The sequence below is a fragment of the Bison bison genome, unplaced genomic scaffold, assembly GCF_000754665.1.
Source record: "Bison bison bison isolate TAMUID 2011002044 unplaced genomic scaffold, Bison_UMD1.0 scf7180017864092, whole genome shotgun sequence".
Classification (NCBI taxonomy): Eukaryota; Metazoa; Chordata; class Mammalia; order Artiodactyla; family Bovidae; genus Bison; species Bison bison.
Window position 1 is genome coordinate 379,934 of NW_011494664.1, and position 18,751 is coordinate 398,684.

General features: G+C 42.9%; 1 protein-coding gene and 1 long non-coding RNA gene across 6 annotated transcripts in view; one reads left to right on the top strand and one right to left on the bottom strand.

The window, feature by feature from the left end:
* Positions 1-18,751, bottom strand: part of SEPT11 (septin 11) — a 138,035-nt gene that overhangs the window by 73,887 nt on the left and 45,397 nt on the right. The window lies entirely within an intron of this gene.
* Positions 16,681-18,751, top strand: part of LOC104987280 — a 3,285-nt gene continuing 1,214 nt past the window's right edge. Inside the window, exons 1-2 of the long non-coding RNA XR_825108.1 lie at positions 16,681-17,234; positions 18,107-18,224. This is a non-coding gene — a long non-coding RNA (uncharacterized LOC104987280). The remainder of the gene's footprint in view (positions 17,235-18,106; positions 18,225-18,751) is intronic.

The following is an 18,751-nucleotide window of genomic DNA, read 5'->3' on the forward strand; positions in this document are numbered from 1 at the left end:
GTCACCTTGCAGACCCTTCATTGGCGTCAGTGGCACTAGTGGTACAGAACCTGCCTGCCTATACAGGGAGACGCAAGAGATGCGGGTTCGATCCATGAGTCAGGAAAGAACCCTGGAAAAGGAAATGGCAACCCACTCCTTAGGTTTCTTGCTTGGAGAATCCCATGGACAGAGGAGCCTGGTGGGCTACAGTCCATGGGGTTGCAAAGAGATGCAACTGAAGTGCCTTAGCACACAGACACACACACACACACACCCTTTGCAGAAGGTACCAAAGCCTGCATAGAAAAGCAGGGCCCCCAGAAGGGAAGTGGCGCTTTTTTTTTAAGGGTGAAAAAGCCCTTCAGAAACTTCTCACTCCCACTGAGAGCAACGAACTTCAGCCTTGCCAGCAGATGCTTGATAGAGCCCAGTTTCACAGCAGAACGGCCACGGTCATCAACGACAAGGACTCATCATGCGTCATCTTCACAAGTACTTTATTATTAAAAATGTGTAACAATCACATCTAATTGGTCCTGAGGTCAGAAAACAGTGAATTCAAATCCTGGTCCCATTTACTTACTTACTTTGGGAAGGTTATTTATCCTTCTTGAGGCTGTTTCCTCATTCGGAAAATAATACACCACCTGCCCAGGAGTTTATCGACGAAACGAGATCATGCATATAAAGTGCTTAGGCACAGTGCATGCTGTACAGTGAGTGTTCAACATTATCACTCATTATTTTCAAGAAAATACTTAGATCGATAAAGCTGGAAATAACCCAAGTGAAATGAACGTTAAAATGGGATCTCTTCCCCCTCAATCAACACATTCCTAACTCAGAGACCCCATCACTAACTCAAGGCCTCCCTTGCTTGTCCTCCATCTAGTCCAGTGTGTACTGAACTGCTAATGACAAGTTAGGTGTTAACTGTCTCATAAAAGTTTCTTCAAATCACAGAGCATTAAATGCCTGTGCCCCTCTAAAAGGCCTGGATCTTGAGTTCCTTGTCACATCTTAGGTTCCAAGCTCTTCCCTTTCTGTCTCCTCTTTGAGTTGTTTCTAATTTATTAGTTCAGGACATCTCCCACTGGATGAATGGACTCTGTTTCTCAACAGTTGCTACATTCTTGTCCCCTTTAAATTACTGAGCAAAAGACAAAACAGTTGTTAAACATAATTAAATGAACTTCAGTGAAAAGGGAGCTCAAGATTTCCCAAACAAGACACTTAAATACAAACCAAAAAGAAGATGGTGCAATTGAAGCTTCAAGATACCAGAAAGAAAAGTAAAGATACAAGGCAGACTGAGAGGAGATTATTTCCACATATAAAAAGGATGAATGTCAACAGGACAGAGAGAAATAGCCCAAGTGGGGGGGCAGAGGAGGAGAAGGCAAGGAGGTGAAGAGGTCATTCACAGAGAAATGAAAACAAATGCCCAATGGCCACCCAAAAAGAGGTTCAACCTCACTACAACCATGGTAGTTAAATACTATAACCACCTAGAGGTTGCTGTTTTATCTTGCAGAGCCATTGGCCATCTTTATTAAGAATTACTTTAGAAAAGTAATTAGGTCCCCATATTTTAAAAGGCCCATTTTTTACAGGGCTGCATGAAGCTGGACAGAAAAAAGACACTGTGACAGCCACTTGGCATTTCACATCCAGACCCTCACTGGCTTATTCTCATCTTTTTTTTTTTTTTAAGGTGGACCATTTTTAAAGTCTTTATTGACTTTGTTACAACTTTGCTTCTGTTTTTTATATTTTGGTTTTTTTGGCCACAAGGCATGTGGGATTTTAGCTCCCTGGCCAGGGATCAAACTTGTATCCTGTGCACTGGAGAAGTCTTAATCACTGGACTATTAGGGAAGTCCCCCAATCTTCCTTTAAGATAAACAGTATACTACTGAATAGTCCTGAAGTTGTCCATTTTCAGATGTTTTCCTTTTTCCCAAGTGAATACTACCCCTCTAAAAATCTCATAAAATCTTGGCATGTTCCTAAATGTTGCACTGCACCCAGCCAACATTTAAAAATCATAACTAAATAGTATTTAGGGGAAACAAATGCTTCAGTATTTTGTTCCAGACAATGCATAAAGTGATTTAAATTTTGAAAGTAATTAGTGTTACCTTTCACCCACATATATCTTGGGCAGGTCTACAGGAAGTCTGTGGTGCCGTTTTTAATGGGCTTCCCAGGTGGCGCGAGTAGTAAAGAACCCACCTGCCAACGCAGGAAATGTCAGAGATGTGAGTTCGATCCCTGGGTTGGAAAGATCCCCTGGAGGAGGGCACGGCAACCCACTCCAGTATCCTTACTTGGAGAATCCCATAGACAGAGGAGCCTGGTGGGTTACTGTCTATGGGGTCACACAGAGTGGGACATGTCTGAAACGACTTAGCAAGCAGGCACACACTTATCTTAAATGTGTCAACTACAAACTGGCACTTGCCAAGAGCATTTGCAGTGATTGAACAAGAAGGGCATCTGCTATATTCCTCTGCGGGGATTGAACCCTATGCTGTTGCAGCTGGCGACCAATCAACAACCCCGAGGGGAACTCAGGGTGGAGAGTGAGATACTCTGTGCTCCACGGAAACTGGTGGAACGGGTCTTTAGATAGATATTTTCAGGAACTGATTTCATGACCCAAATCCTTGCTTCTCTTCCAAATCTAGAAGAGCACTAAATCCCTTCGTGGTGACATCAGCTCCTTGTGACTAGCAGGAAACCTTTTGTAAAGTAAGTGCTTGATTACACTGAACTCCCCGCCTCACCAAAATTTTATATATTGACCTTTCCCCACTACTTCTTTGGGGCTTCTCTGGTGGTTCAGTGGTAAAAAAAAAATCCGCCTGCCAGTGCAGGAGATGTGAGTTCAATCCCTGGGTCAGGAAGATTCCCTGGAGAAGGAAATGGCAACCCACTCCAGTATTCCTGCTACAATAATCCCATGGAGAGAGGAGCCTGGCCTACAGCCTACGGGGTTGCAAAGAGTCGGACACGACTTAGTGACTGAACAACAACGCTACCTCTTTGGAGCAGTATCTCAGAGCTATCTGAGGTGCTGTCTCCCAGGCTACAGCCCTCATTTTCCCACAAATAAAACTTAACTTGCAACTCTCACATTGTGCATCTTTTTAGTTGACAAATGATAGACTTGGGTAAAAACTCTCTGTAATTGATACAAAAAGTAAAACAGCATGGCTGCAAGTCAGTCGCAAATAAAAATCCCAGCTCTGCCACTTCTGAGCTGAATGACTGGGGCAGATGACTTCTAGGTCTCTTTGCCTTTCATTGAAAAGTATGGATAGTGTGTACATCATAGGCTTGTGTGGAGAAGGCAATGGCACCCCACTCCAGTACTCTTGCCTGGAGAACCCCATGGACGGAGGAGCCTGGCAGGCTGCAGTCCATGCGGTTGCTAACAGTCGGACACGACTGAGTGACTTCACTTTCACGCACTGGAGAAGGAAATGGCAACCCATTCCAGTGTTCTTGCCTGGAGAATCCCAGGGATGGGGGAGCCTGGCAGGCTGCAACCCATGGGGTTGCTAACAGACACGACTTCACTTTCACTTTCACTTTTCACTTTCATGCACTGGAGAAGGAAATGGCAACCCACTCCAGTGTTCTTGCCTGGAGAATCCCAGGGACGGGGGAGCCTGGTGGGCTGCCGTCTGTGGGGTCGCACAGAGTCGGACACGACTGAAGTGACTTAGCAGCAGCATAGGCTTGTGATGTAGGAGCGTGGCTGCTACAATGAACCACCAGAGAAGCCCCAAAGAAGTTAGTGGGGAAAGGTCAATATATAAGATTTTGGTGAGGGTGTTGTTCAATGCAATCAATAGGAAGCGTCTGGTACAGTCTTGCCTACTGTAAGCAATTCCATTGTAAACAATATTTAAAATGTTTTTCCCTATCAATTCAATGTCAACTCAACTAGACATTTAAGGATGCCTATATAAGAAACACATATAGATTTCATACACAAACTTTAAAAATGTAGGTATTTATTGTCCCAATGAATCCTGTAGTCTCATTTCCACAGGATAAAGACAATCATGAATAACCACCTCACGCTTATTATTGCTAGAACTTTCGCCAACCACACTGGCAGCTCTCTGGAAAGTAATAAGTAATAAACATGAAAAGACTGAAAGCAGCCCACCAATTTCCACACAGAAGCGCTTCAGGGATCACTGTATACATATAATTTCAATAATTAGGAAAAACACGCCCAGAGGCAGGCCCTGAATGCAATACCAAAGAGAACCAGCTGTACCATTCACGGAGGCCGCCTCACCCAGTCACTCTGCAGTGTCTTCTGATGAGCAGGAATAAATTATATTACACTTTGTCAACCCCAACTGGGATGGCCTGAGCAAACCAGGGCTATGAAAAATTGAGCAGAGACAAGAAACAGGTGAAGTGAAAATTAAAATCTTCAGCCCACTGCATCTGTGTTCACTTCCCAGCCCTCTACAGCTTCTTACTGTCAGGAGCTCAACCGTTAAATAACGATGACTGAAAATTCCTGAGAAAAATTGAGTGGATCGTTAAATTCTTTGTTCTGTCACCTCCTTCTAGGATGTTCTACCACAGCAATTTTTACTGGTTAAGTCCTTCTACATTAGGCAGAAACCTAGGCCTGTTATGGCTGAATTATTTTGAAATGTTTACTGAGGATCTCTTTTGTGCCAGGTACTATTCTCTACTGGATTTAAGACACAAAAATGAAAAGGTCACGAAAATTGTCATGGTACAACAAGGTATCCGCTTATTATGGGACCCAAAGATAAATGAGAAATGAGTCTTCCCAATTCTGCCTGGATGAGGGGAAAGTTAAGAGGCCTGGAGAGTCTTGCAGGATGAGAAGGCGTAGAGGATGGAAGAGCCAGGGAAAGGCATTCCCGTGATGTGCAAAGACAAAGTTGGCATGGAGATGCAGCCTCATAGGGATTAGGGGAGGAAAGCCTGCACCCCAAAAAGAATAGAGTGGCAAAGGGCAGTTATGCAGAGATAAAGTAAAAGATTCAGCCTCTCTCATACCTTTTTCCTTTGGAAAACCTTTTATACCAATAAAAGAAAAAAAAAAGAAGTTAGTCACTCAGTTTTGTCTGACTCTTTGCAATACCGTGGACTGTAACCCACCAAGCTCCTCTGTCCACAGAATTCTTTGTGGGGGAGAAGGGGAGTCATTCCCTTCTCCAGGGAATCTTCCAGACCCAGGGATCAAATCCGGGTCTTCTGCATTATGGGCAGATTGCTTACCATCTGAGCACTAGGGAAGCCCTATATCAGTAAAAGGACTCCTTAGTTCTACAGCTCATATACAAGTACTATGAAATGAGTTAAGAACTGAGTAAAAGTGTGGACCTGAAGAGTCAAAACGAGCTGAGATGTCAGTGAATTTCTTCTTTTTTTTTTTAAGCTTCTCGAAGCATTTTTTTTTTTTTTTTTAATTTTCTGCTTTTCCCACCAAGACCTAAGTTGTACAAACAGGTGTAAAATTCTGACCTCATGTAGTCCAAGTCCTTTCTGCTTTCTTTGCCACGTGTTTTCCAGTTGTGTCCCAGTCAGTGCATCACTTTCTTCTGTGACATATCAGCCATAGGTGGCAAGAGCACTTGGGAGACATGGGGACAGTGGGGAGGCAAGCGTGCGGGGAGCAGCGGGCTCCCACCCCAGCTGAAAGCCCTGCAGAACAGCCTCGGCTGGGGGATGCACAGGGAAGGAAGGGCATGGCTGTACCAGCCTCCTTGCACTCGGCTGGCAGCTGGAGCTACCTTCTAAGATGAGGAAGGCCTAGGGGCTCCCATGGAGAGTGAGCATTTAAGAATAACTAACAGGTTCAGGACGGGGAACACGTGTACATCCGTGGCAGACCCATGTCAATTCATGGCAAAACCAATGTAACACTGTAAAGCAATTAGCCTCCAATTAAAATAAACAAACCTATATTAAAAAAAAAAAAAAGAATAACTAACACCCAGGCAAGGTGTCAAGTTAGGTTAAAAGTTCTCTAACCATCATTTTCTCTTGGCGAGTGGAGGAAAAAAAAACAATCAAGAAGAGGTGAATCACCTTTCATTCTTCCATTTTTGTCATTAATTTGGTATTGCTTGGTTTTGATACAGCAGAAATAAAAACAAAAAGGCATCAAACCAACAGATCACCTGGGTCCAGGCTGCTGCTGCTGCTGCTGCTAAGTCGCTTCAGTCGTGTCCGACTCCATGAGACCCCACAGACGGCAGCCCACCAGGCTCCTCCATCCCTGGGACTCTCCAGGCAAGAACACTGGAGTGGGTTGCCATTTCCTTCTCCACAGAAGTGAATTTCTAACTAATCCTCTGATTCAGAGGAGTACAGAAAAACCCCATTTCCAAGTTGCTCTTTGTGGTGGCTCTCTCATATTTATGCAGCTGCAGTGCACGCTGACCTTTATGAGCCATGAATTTGGTAGAGTTTGGCTTTCTCCTATTGCCTGGATCTGGGGTGGATTTCTTTTTTAAAATTTCTTAAGAAAAAGGAATATACATTTTCAATTCCCTTGATGCCTCAAGTCAAAAGATTTATTCTATTTTGTCAGAGGTCTGAAATATTATTGAGATCACAACATCTCTCAAGTAACAATTTCAGAGTTAAGCTTAAATGTCTCATTTTATACTTATTTTCAGAATCTGCAAAATGCCAAGATGCCACTTCTTTTACAGAAGTTGGTTTGACAAAGGCAATACTCAGTGGATTCGATTTAGAAAACTAGCAGAAGAAAAAATCTAAAGTTTAGAACACTGCTTTCTGTGGGCCCACTCACCACCCCCCATCACCACTACCATGGCCAAATACAGTTAGGATTAAATTACAGTAACAGGGCAATGTTTCCAAAAGTTTCAAATCCTCAATACAAGTTGTAACATTACTATGACTGCCTATCAAACTATACTGCTGTGGACCAAGGCTTCCATTCCAACTGGCTTCTGTTGGCCTGAAAACTTAGACAAATCTAGCATCTGACTTCAGCTGGACAGTCTTTTCTTCAAGGCAAGGGAGGCTTTTCAAGCCAAATATAACATGTGGAAGGAAGACTGTTCCACGTGTGCACAGGGAGCTTTCAACCCACATCTCTCAGTAAAAGTGTCCCAGCAGAAGAGTGCTTGAGCCGGATAAACCGAGAAGGGCTAAATGGTCAGTGACCATGGAAAATGCTAAGGATAGTTTTAGAAGACTGGAAAGATAGCCCAGTATAAGCTGGCCCTTGAATAACCCAGGGGTTAATCCTCATATAATTTATAGCCAGCCCTCCATACCAGTGGTTTCTCTGCATCCTTGGATTCAACCAACTATAGATGTATAGAGCTGCAATATTTACTATTGAAAAATATCCACTTCTAAGTGGACCTGTGCAGTTCAAACCCATGTCGCTCAAGGGTCAACTGTACTTAATCACCCTTTTGTCAAGTTACTATCCTGACTCACAGGAAACTAGCATTTTCTTAGTTTAAAAACAGCTGAAATCAACTAGTTCATGTGGTTGAACCCACCAGCAGGAAATAGGACACAATTAAAGGTAATTAACTGCCACATTTTTCTTTAATTTTATCTTTAGCTGCACTGGATCTTTGTTGCTTTGTGTGGGCTTTCTCTAGTTGCGGCCAAGTGTGGCTTCTCTTGTTGCGGGGCACAGTCTCTAGAGCGCACAGGACTCCGTAGTCGTGTCACACAGGCTTGAGAGCACAGGCTCGGGAGTTGTGGCGCACAGGCTTTCGTTGCTTCTCGCCATGTGGGATCTTTTCAGACCAGGGATGGAACCCGTCTGTCCTCTGCACTGGCAGGCAGATTCTTAGCCACTGCGCCACCAGGGAAGTCCTGCCACATTTTTCTGTTGATGATCCAACTAAATTTTTGCTTCTTATAACCACTGGGCTTTACCACGAGCAGTGGTAAAGAATCAGCCTGTCAATGCAGAAGACGCAAGAGACTCAGCTTCAATCCCTGAATCAGGAAGATCTCCTGGAGCAGGAAATGGCAACCCATGCCAGTATTCTTGCCTGGAAAATTCCATGGACAGAGAAGCCTGGTGGGCTGCAGTCCATGAGGTCACAAAGAGTCAGACACGACTGAGTAACTCAATACACACAACCATTAGGGAAAAGTAGTCTTTTGGAAAGAAGGGAATCAAAACTCAAAAAAACCATCACAGAAATTTTTATCATAAAAATCTTCTGATGATCAGAAGCCTCAGAAGTTGTTTTCTAAGTATTCTGTTCACCAAGCATCTGCTTTTGTTTGTCTGATTGTCACAAATAAGTCCTAGAAGATACATTTTCCTCCAGGCAGGAAGAAGAGAGGAGAAGCTGGTGTGCCGGCTTCCTGCTGGGCGGGGAAGGGTAAATGAGAAACTTCAGTCTCAGCTGAACTCCCCAGAACTTGACTTCCCATCTCAAAGGCAGGCCCTGATGAGGTGACCTCTAAAGTCCCTCCTGGCTCCAGCACTAACAATTTCTTGGAATCTGGTAACAGACCTTATTCTACCTGTATCCACTTGCGTTTTACATCCTACTGCCAAGCTCATAAATTATTTCACAGCCTGCAAGGAACAGCCATTAACTGTCACTGGACCTCAACCAAAATGAAAAAAAGAAAAAAAATCCAACCCCATTCACTATGTATAGCAAATATTTTCGCAGAGGAGTATTTGCATCAGACACCACACTCTCAAGAAGGCCTCCCACTCCCTCCGCCGTGGATCCTGGTCATACCACCCAACTCTGGTTCTATTTCTCCCAAATGGATCAAACCTGTCTGGAGAGATCCTGTGAAGGACACAATCTACAAGTTTTGCTGCTGCCTTAAAACTATGCAGACATTTTCATAACAGAATTCAAGGAAGTGCTTCTGTTTTAAAAACCAGCATATTTCCCACACAAAGTGCTTTAATTGCTCAAATGTTAAAGCATTCTAAAAGACGTACCAAAACAAAATTTTAAAACTTGAATGATTTCTTTATTCAAATACAAGAAAAATAAATCAATTATTTCCAATGGAAATCAGACTGCAAACTGGCAGGCACAGCCCATGAACATGTGTATGTGGCCCACACAGTATTTTAAAATATTTGATTCAGTTGCCAGCATTTTCAGATGGGAAGATTGCACCTCAAATTCTTAAATGTCCATCTTCTTTTGAAAAATTGAAAACTATGACATCTCTAACACCCTCATTTCAACAGCTAAAACCAAGAGGTGGCACATGCTTGGGCATTTATAGTAATTTAATTGAAGAATCGGAGCGTTGTCCCTTTTGGTACTTTTTTTCTCTCAAATAAATGAACCAAACAATGAAGCTCCCCATGGTCAAAGATGGTTTGATGCACCAGTATCTCTCCCCTACTATCTCACCATGTCTCCCCCTTACTGTCTCTCCATACCATAAATAATTCACTCCAGGACAAAATTGAGGCCCGGTGGCTCGGATGGCAAAGAATCTGCCTGCAGTGCAGGAGACTCGGGTTAGAACTCTGGGTCAGGAAGATCCCCTGGAGAAGGGCATGGCTACCCACTCCAATATTCTTGCCTGGGAAATCCCATGGACAGAGGACCCTAGTGGGCTACAGTCTATGGGGTCGCAAAGAGCCGGACACAACTGAGTGACTAACACTTTAAAGACTGCTAGACTGCTAGTAAACTACAGTAAACCATGGCTCATAACTATTTTAAAGAGAACATGTAAGGTAAACTTCTATTTCTTATTAGTGTTATGGTTACATTAAATTTGACATTTTTCTAATGGTAATTAAGTATAAGAATGCTTGAGATCTAGATTATATGAATTTCTTTTTCAAGGCATGTTATTGCTAGATATGTTTATGTATTATAATATATATAATACATGAAAAAAAAATAAAAGAACTTGCTACTCTTGCTAATCTTATGTCCTCTTTACTGAAAATAGTTGCTATATTCTCCTAATCAGGTCACAGTCATTTTAAAAGCCTTAATAGTTTGTCTCTATCCTGCATGAAAAGGACAGAGCAACTGATTTGACAAATCATTTCCCTAAATCTTGCCCTACCATGGATTCAAGTATCTCTTGTCAAGTGGAGATAAGGAGGCTCATTTCATGGGAGTATTATGTGCAAAATGGCATAAATCTTGACTCCTGGCAACATTTATATGGAGGGTATTAACCAGCTATTCACTGTCTCCACAAACCATGAGACAAAAAACTAACTGGACTAAGCAGAGATGTAGATGATGAGATCAGACAAAGCTCTTCCCTCCCTCCCAGGAATGTGGATAACAAAAGACCAAGGGAATACAAAGGGCAGACTCAGAGACAAGGAAGAGGAACAGCATCCTGTTGCAACACCGGGCTTGCAGTTGTTCAAAATGTTGCTAACATCTTTAATAGCTCTTCTAAAGCATATTATCTTTCTCCATCAAAGGACAGCTGAGCCAAGGCCTGGGAGCATTTCTGATGATACGAGATCCTTTTACCATCACAAATTCATTCCCCTTGAATCCTGAGATCATAAGTATAGGGTTCCAAATTTAGAATATACATATGCTGCACTCTATCCTAAGGAAGAAAATCATTATTAGCCCCTAAATTGAACTACAAACACACAGCAATAATTCTTGCTTTATGTTGTGAAGGAAAAATGCACTTTTAAGAATCATTGATGCCAGCACTATTTCCTTCAGTGTGTCCATATGACCAAAATGTGCTTGCGACAAGGGTTTCTTTTATAAACAGAAATATAAAAAACAAACAGGCATTTCCTGTAATAATCTCCACCAGTAACAGGCATCGATTTTCAGCCCCAAAGATACAATTTTCACAAATGACTTCTTCATACTCTTATAGAAACATTTCCCTCCAACAAGAATATCTGCAAAACTGCAAGCAGACTTAGAAATAATGTATCTGCTCTAACAGAGATCATAAGAATCTGGCATTTTGAAAAGTAGGTAGGCATGACAGAGGTCTGTTTAGTGAAAGCTATAGTTTTTCCAGTAGCTATGTAAGGATGTGAGAGTTGGACCATAAAGAAGGCTAAGGGCCAAAGAATTGATGCTTTTGAACTGTGGAGCGGAAGAAGACGCTTGAGAGTCCCTCGGACAAGGAGATCAAACCAGTCAATCCTAAAGGAAATCAACCCTGAATATTCATTGGAAGGACTGATGCTGAAGCTCCAATACTTTGGCCACCTGAGGCGGAGAGCTGACTCATCGGAAAAGACCCTGATGCTGGGAAAGATTGAAGGCAAAAGGAGAAGAGGGCAGCAGAGAATGAGATGGTTAGACAGTATCACTGACTCAACAGACATGAATTTGAACAAACCCCAGGAGATAGTTAGTGAAGGATAGGGAAGCCTAGTGTGCTGCAGCCCATGAGGTGAAGAAGAATCTGACATGACTTAGCAACTAAACAACAACAACACAAGGAGTGACTTAGCGCTGCAAGCTTTAACTTAGCAAATCAGTCCATCTGGCAAGTGTGACAGACAGCTCTGGGCTCAATGTGAGCTCCCATCAAGCTAGACTCTCTGCAACCAAGTGATGGGAGGAGACTGGGCTGAAGAAAAAGATCCTCACCTTCCTTTCCACCTTTTCAGATCCTATGACTCTATAGTGCTGCTGCTGCTGCACTGCTGGCATTCAATTAAGCTCAATGATAAATACCGTATGTGAACAATGTTGGACTGTTTAAATTACCCATGAACTCAAAGTTCACAGTAGGCACAGGTAAAGAAGGCCTGGTACAGTGACTGTTCAATCTCTGGGCTCAAGCTTGGCTTTTTTCTGATTATGATAGTGATGAAATGTTTCAAGCATACAAAACATAACACATCTGTATACTCATTACCTAGCTTCATCAAACCATAGCTTGTCCCATCCATATACTTCAAGTCTTTTTTTTTTTAAATCATAGATACATTTGAAGATACCTGAGTACCTCTCTGATACCATTCCCCTACTTCCCCAGATCACCTTCTTAGTTTTTAAAACAAAATGAGATTGGACTGCACCTGGAATTTACTTCAAAATAGTTTGAGGGACTGATGGGTGGGGAAGAGAAGAGAAAAGGAGAACTAGATGAACTGAGACTGGTCTGGGTGATGAGAGAACATTACAATGAACACTTCCATCCCTACTCTGTCTATGATATTTTCTTCAACAAAAAAGTTTTCTAAAAATTGAGACAGACATCAGGTTGTAAATATCTCTAGACTATACTCCTAAAGGTTCACTATTCAGCGCAATAGCCACATGTAGCTATTTAAAGCAAATGAATTAAACTAGACAAAAAATTTAATTCCGTAGTTGCACCAGCCATATTTCAAATGTTAAACAGCAACCTGTTTAGCAGCTACCATACTGATCAATGCAGTAGGAGAACATTTCCATTGTCATAGAAAGTTCTACCTGACAGCACTGGTCTGCAGCCTAGGGTGGTATCTGGAATCTCTATTTGCTAAGAAGAGGTATAACCAATAGTCAGAAGACTTGGCCTTAAGATCATCAAGTCTGAGTCCTGATCCATCAAAACAGGGGCTGATGGGCTTGGATCAAGAATAATATCTAATCAAACTACCTCACAATGTTATTTCGAAAATTAACTTTTACCCATTGAAATCTTATCACAGGAAAAATGTATGCAATCGCACAACTTCAACTAGGACATCACTGCTGTCTGTGCAGTTGAGTTTAATGGCAAAGCCAATGTGCAAATTAGCAACATTTCAAATGCATATTTTGAAATATACATATATTTTGAAGACCCAAAAAACCAACAAAACTGAAAAATGATTCCAGTTTTAGTCTGAAAAAAGGAGAAATCACACATTTCAGCTTCCAATTTATTAAGTTTCTCCTCCAACTACCTTTATTTTAGAATAGGAAAACAACTTTTCACTTTTTTAAAAAAACACTTAATTTTCTCATGGTTGGGATTAAAAATTAAATCAAATTACTGATGGAAGATTACCTAAGGTCAGTGGGAAGAATGAACACAAAAATCCAGGCTGATGACTATGGGCTAAGCTTTCATCTATGTCTAATGAGGTAATTTCTTCTTCCCAGACAGACTGAGTACATCTTTATTTTTATTTATTTACTTTTTAATTTTGGGCTATGCCATGTGGCAGGTGGGATCTTCATTTCCCCAACCAGGGATTGAACCCAGAGCCACGGCATTGAGAGCACCCAAGTCCTAACCACTGGGCCACCAGGGAATTTCCCTTCAAAATTTTTAATCTCAGTGACAGGGAGCTCCATATGCCAAAAAAGATTTTTGGTTCTGGCTTGGTTTAGTGGGAAAATGAAAAGGAATAAGATTTTGACATCTTCACTCATGCATGGTACTGGCCCAGGCTCAGTGTCTGTTGACTTAATGAAACAGGGAAACAGGAAAGACCTTTGAGGAATAAGAAAACAAAATCCTTAAAAAAGAAGAAGTAACATTTAGCAGTATTCCTAACTCCGCAATATGCCTACATAAATCTCTGTTAAAGAAAGTCCCTGAGAATTCTCATCTCTCTCGGCTCTGACTGGGTTATAAAATCCAGTTTAGACTAAGGTCTCTTTAGCTTTAAAAGTCAGCTTTGGAACGGCAGCTAGTGACAACAAATTAATTATCAGTCATTTCAATGGCTGATCTTAATTTCATATTCTGCCTTAAGTTCATAAAATACCTTAGCATTCTGTTTTCTGAATCAGGAAAACTTGATTACCAGCAACCAAAAGACTTCTCCAGAGGGCCAAAGAGATAAATCTGTGCTTCAGGACCAACAAATATCCCCCAGGGGAGAAGTGATTCAAAGGTTGACTAAGGATTGGAAGAGTCTGAAAACAAAGAAGTACCTAATAGGTAAACAATCAAACGGTTCCAGCATAGTCTCTGATTGCCCACCCACACAGAAAGTCAAACCACATCTCAGGGTAAGAGCAAAGGCGACAAGTTTGGTGAGATTTGGAGAATCAATCAGTTTGGCTTCTATGTTTCCAAACATCTCTTCCACATCAGAAACCACCTCTGAGCTAGGCTTCTACAAAGAGCCAGGATGATTTGAACAATTATCCTCAGAACTCTCGGGTACATACATAAATTAATCTGGGCCCTTAAAATGACCCAACATTAATTAACGAAAAACTCTTTCAAGAACTGCTACCTCATTTTTCCAATCTTTGCGGACAGTGTAAGCTCCCAAATTTCTCTTTGTCAAAAAGTTTTAAGCTTTGGCCCAAGTTCACAGCCCAGGCATATATCAAAAACACTTTTTCGTAGCTGAGTAATATTGTAAAATAGATAGCAAGTGGGAATTTGCTATGTGACACGGGGCGTTCAACCCAGTGCTCTCTGACAGCCTAGAGGGGTGGAATGGGGTAGGGAACGGGAGGGAGGTTCACAAGGGAGGGGACATATTCACAAGGGTCATAATCACAAGGGAGGGGACGGATTAGGTATACCTGTGGCTGATTCATGTTGATGGATGGCAGAAATCAACACAATATTGTAAAGCAATTATCCTCCAATTAAAAAATAAAAAGGGACATCATAAGGAAAAACAACACACACACACATCTTCCCTCATACATTCTGTGTCTAGTTTCTAGGTAACAAAATATATGTCACTGACTTGAAATCAGTATGATAAACAAGTTACAGCACAAAGTAGGCTCCATACCCTCAGAAAAAGCACCTGCAAACTGGGGAGTGTGAGAATTCCATGCCAAGGATCTAGGGAGGAAAATCATAGAAAAGTTTAGGTGACGGAGAGGCCTTTTTCCTAAGACCAGTTTTTACAGAAGTTTGAAGTCTGACCTCTAGTTCCTAAGACCAGTTTTTACAGAAGTTTGAAGTCTGACCTCTAGTAAATAGTAAAAATCTGATAAAAGATCAGTTTGTTGTGAACCTATTTTTTTTTTTGATGTCCAGAATGCTTTGTTATGTTACAAAAGTAACATGCAAGCTCCCTCATCTGCATAAAGCAAAAAAAGAGACCCAAACCAGGAAACAAGGTGTTTTCGCCCAGTTTTCCCCAAAATGTGGAAACCTGAGACAAGAGAGTGTGTGCACGCAGCTATTTTGAAAAGGGATCCCAAGGAACAGGAGTGGGGACCTGGAATAGTTTAATAGGGAAAGAGGAACACCATCTTAAAGGATGGAGCCAGTCATTCCTGTGGGCTGGGGCCCATGTGGAGCCTCTGAGGAGCCCTATCTATTGTGTTTCAGAATTGTCCAACTTAGTAATAAAAGAGAGAAGTATTTCTCTACCAGCTTGCATCCCCAGCAGTCAAAGGTGGGCCCACGGAATGGTAACAACCTTGGATATCCAGATTTGTACATAGGTCAGAGTAGCTAAGCAGAACCCAAGTGGCTACAGCAGAAAAGCTTAGGGAAGAAAGCTGTAGAGATGAGGTCTATGCCTGCCAGAGATCAGCACAGCACAGCTGGAATTAAAATGGACTGCATTACTGAAAGCACCTGGTGTACTAACTCATTTAATCCTGTAAACCTTTGAGCAAGGTACTGTAATTATTTGGGGCTTCCCAGGCAGCTCAGTGGTAAAGAATCTGCCTGCCAATGCAGGAGATGCAGCAAACACTGGTTTGATCCCTGGGTCGGGAAGATCCCCTGGAGGAGGAAATGGCAACCCACTCCAGTATGCTTGCCTGGAGAATCCCATGAACAGAGGAGCCTGGTGGACTACATCCATGGGGTCACAAAGAGTGAGACACCACTGAGCGCGCACTGTATTTCTTTTACAGATGAGGACTGAGGGGTAACCTAAGGTCATAAAGGAGGTCAAATGGCAGAGCTGATACCCAAAGATTCTTCCAGCAGTCTGGCTCTAGAGCCCACATTCTTAACCAAAATGCTGCATACAGTCCTCCATCCAAGTGGTCTGCAGGGACCACATCAGCAGCTGGGTGAATCTAGATACGTAGTGCAGACTACACTAGGCTATTCTATATAAGGGGCTTGAGCATCCGCATATTTGGGGATCCACGGGGATCCCGGAACCAGTCCCCACGGACACCAAGGGACAACTGTACTAGTATCTCTCAGTGGAGAGAAAACAACACAAAAAAGAAGGGGGTCATAGATGTATTTAGAAACAGACAGGCCTGGGAAAAAAAGACTGATTTGGAAGCATCCTAAGGGAAATCAGCCTATCAAGCAGCTGAAGTCCTAATGGCCTCAAAACCAGTTCCCAGAGAGTACAGTCCCAGAGCTGGGGCCACCAGAGAGCAGCACAGAAGGTCTTTGAGAAGGTCACCGCCCATCCCTTATCTGGTGATGAGGCTACTTGGAAGTTCACTGTGAAAGAACAGGCACAGTCACACTCTCAGCCTTCAGTTCATCCTGGCTGAACACTTTCTCCCTCTCTCTTCAGTTTACAAAATCCAGCAGGAATCACAGAAATCAAACTGACCAAGAGAAATCACTACCGACAGGGAGACAATTTTACAAAATAAGGACACGTGGCTGTCCAGAAGACGCCCTGACTAGGAAGGGGAACGTATTAGTCACTCAGTTGTGTCCAACTCTTTGCAACCCCATGGACTGTAGCCCGCCAGGCTCCTCCATCCGTGGTATTCTCCAGGCAAGAATAGTGGAGTGGGTTGCCATTTCCTTCTCCAGGGGATCTTCCCAACCCAGGGATCAAAGCCAGTCTCCTACACTGCAGGTAGATTCTTTACTGTCTGAGCCACCAGGTATGGTGAAATCTCGCTATTGAACACCACCACTGGCCCTTCCTAGGCGAGGGTTGACTTCCCCCATCCCCTCCAGCTTGGCCATGTGACCAGCAGAGCCCCTCTCTGCAGAAGACTATCCACCTCCATCCTGCTGAATTTAGAAATGACCATTTATTTTGGCCAGTGAGGTTCACAGTGGAAGTGACTCATCTAAGAGCCTGGAAAGTCAGTTCAGGGTTCAGCCTGCCTCTTTCTCCTCTGCTGCCAGACTGGCAACGTCCAGCGGAGAGGACAGGACACTCCCTCAGCTGGGTCCAAGGGTCAGTTCAGCATGGAGTGGATCTCAGAGGAAGGAACAGACAGGGAGTCTGCGTGAGAAACAAACCTCTGCTGGGTAAGCCACCAGATCTTGGGAGCAGTTTGTTTACCTCAACAGAACTGAGTCTCCCTGACCAACAGGTGTATGCATGTTGGTTAACAGCCATGGGTTCCAAAGCCAAGTTGTCCCACTAACTGGTTGTACCAGATCAGGTGAGTGATGACTTCTTTGTGCCTCAGTTTCCTTGACTACATTATTTCTTAGGAATTGAGGATTAAAAAAGAACTGTCTTGACAATAATTTAAACAGAAAACACTTTAAAAAGTCAAGATGCTACACAGGTTTCCTGTACAGAGAAGTTGTGAGTTAAGCCTTTTCCTTGCAACAGCAGGTCTGAGTAAATTTAATGGGCACCCTTAATGAGATTCATGAAGTTTATACTGGCATGAAAATGGTACACAAAGGGAGATGAATGAAAAAGGATTAAGTCTTAGGAGGACTCTGGGTTTTTTTTATTTTATTTTAGTTCTACCAATTTATTGCTACCAACCCATAACCCTCCACTCTCATGCACACATGCTCAGTCATGTAACCCCATGGACTGCAGCCTGGCAGGCTCCTCTGTCCATGGACTTTTCCAGGCAAGAATACCGGAGTGGGTTAGGACCCTGGTTTTTAAGACGTGGGTCGGGAAGATCTCTTGGAGAAGGAAATGGTAACCCACTCCAGTATTCTTGCCTGGACAATCCCATGAATGGAGGAGCCTCGTAGGCTACATACAGTCCATGGGGTCGCAAAGAGTCTGACATGACTGAGCAACTTCACTTTCTTTCTTTCCTGTCTTCATAGGATCCAATGGGTTTTTAGTTTTCTTTATGGACAACACACAATCTGAGGCGGGAGGAGTCCCAGCATTCTCCCCACCCCACCCTTTGGGACTCAGTTGCTTCAGGTCTAAGACTTTAGTTCTGCCTTTTGAGGAAGAGCTCAATACAGATAACTAGACAGGGGAAGACCTGGTGATTCTGTTACTGGATCCCTCCCCCTCTCCCTGCCCTTCCTCAGGCTTCCTCTGTTCTTTAAGGGCTAGATTTGGCCACGAAAGGAATCAACTCCCCTGAACCTTCTCTGAAACCTGAAGAATTAGTGTTCTGAAGATTTTCAGTGTCTTCTATCAACCCAGTGCAAGAATCTGGGATACTGTAAGTTGTGGGGCGGCAGGATAGCATCGAAAATACTGGAAATGCTGTGTAGTCAATACCATGTCCCAAAGAATGTACCACAAACGTGATGTGATCTCTTTCCATCACCTCCCCAGCCTCCTATCTGTCTACCAATCCCCCATCTTGAATGCTGATGCCCCTGCTACACTGGATTTAAGAGGCTCTGCCTCACCTCAGAGCTTTGCACACGCTGTTCCCTTGGCTTGGAACACTTTTCCCCACCTCGCTTTCCTTGCTAAATCCTAGTGCTTATTCATCTGTTAGATAAATTTGATGAGAGCAGCAGGAACAGCATCTCAAGTACTCACATCATAACCTCAGCACCTGCACAAAGAAAGTGCCCATGAAATATCTGATAAAGCAGCTGGATTAGCCAAGATGAAGCCAGATAAAGCAAGAATGACTACTGATGCATTAGGGTGTTGAGAGTGGTTTTGTTTTGCCACTTTTAACCTATCTGTATTACAATGATTCTACTTCCACGAGGAAAAAAAAAAAATTAGAGC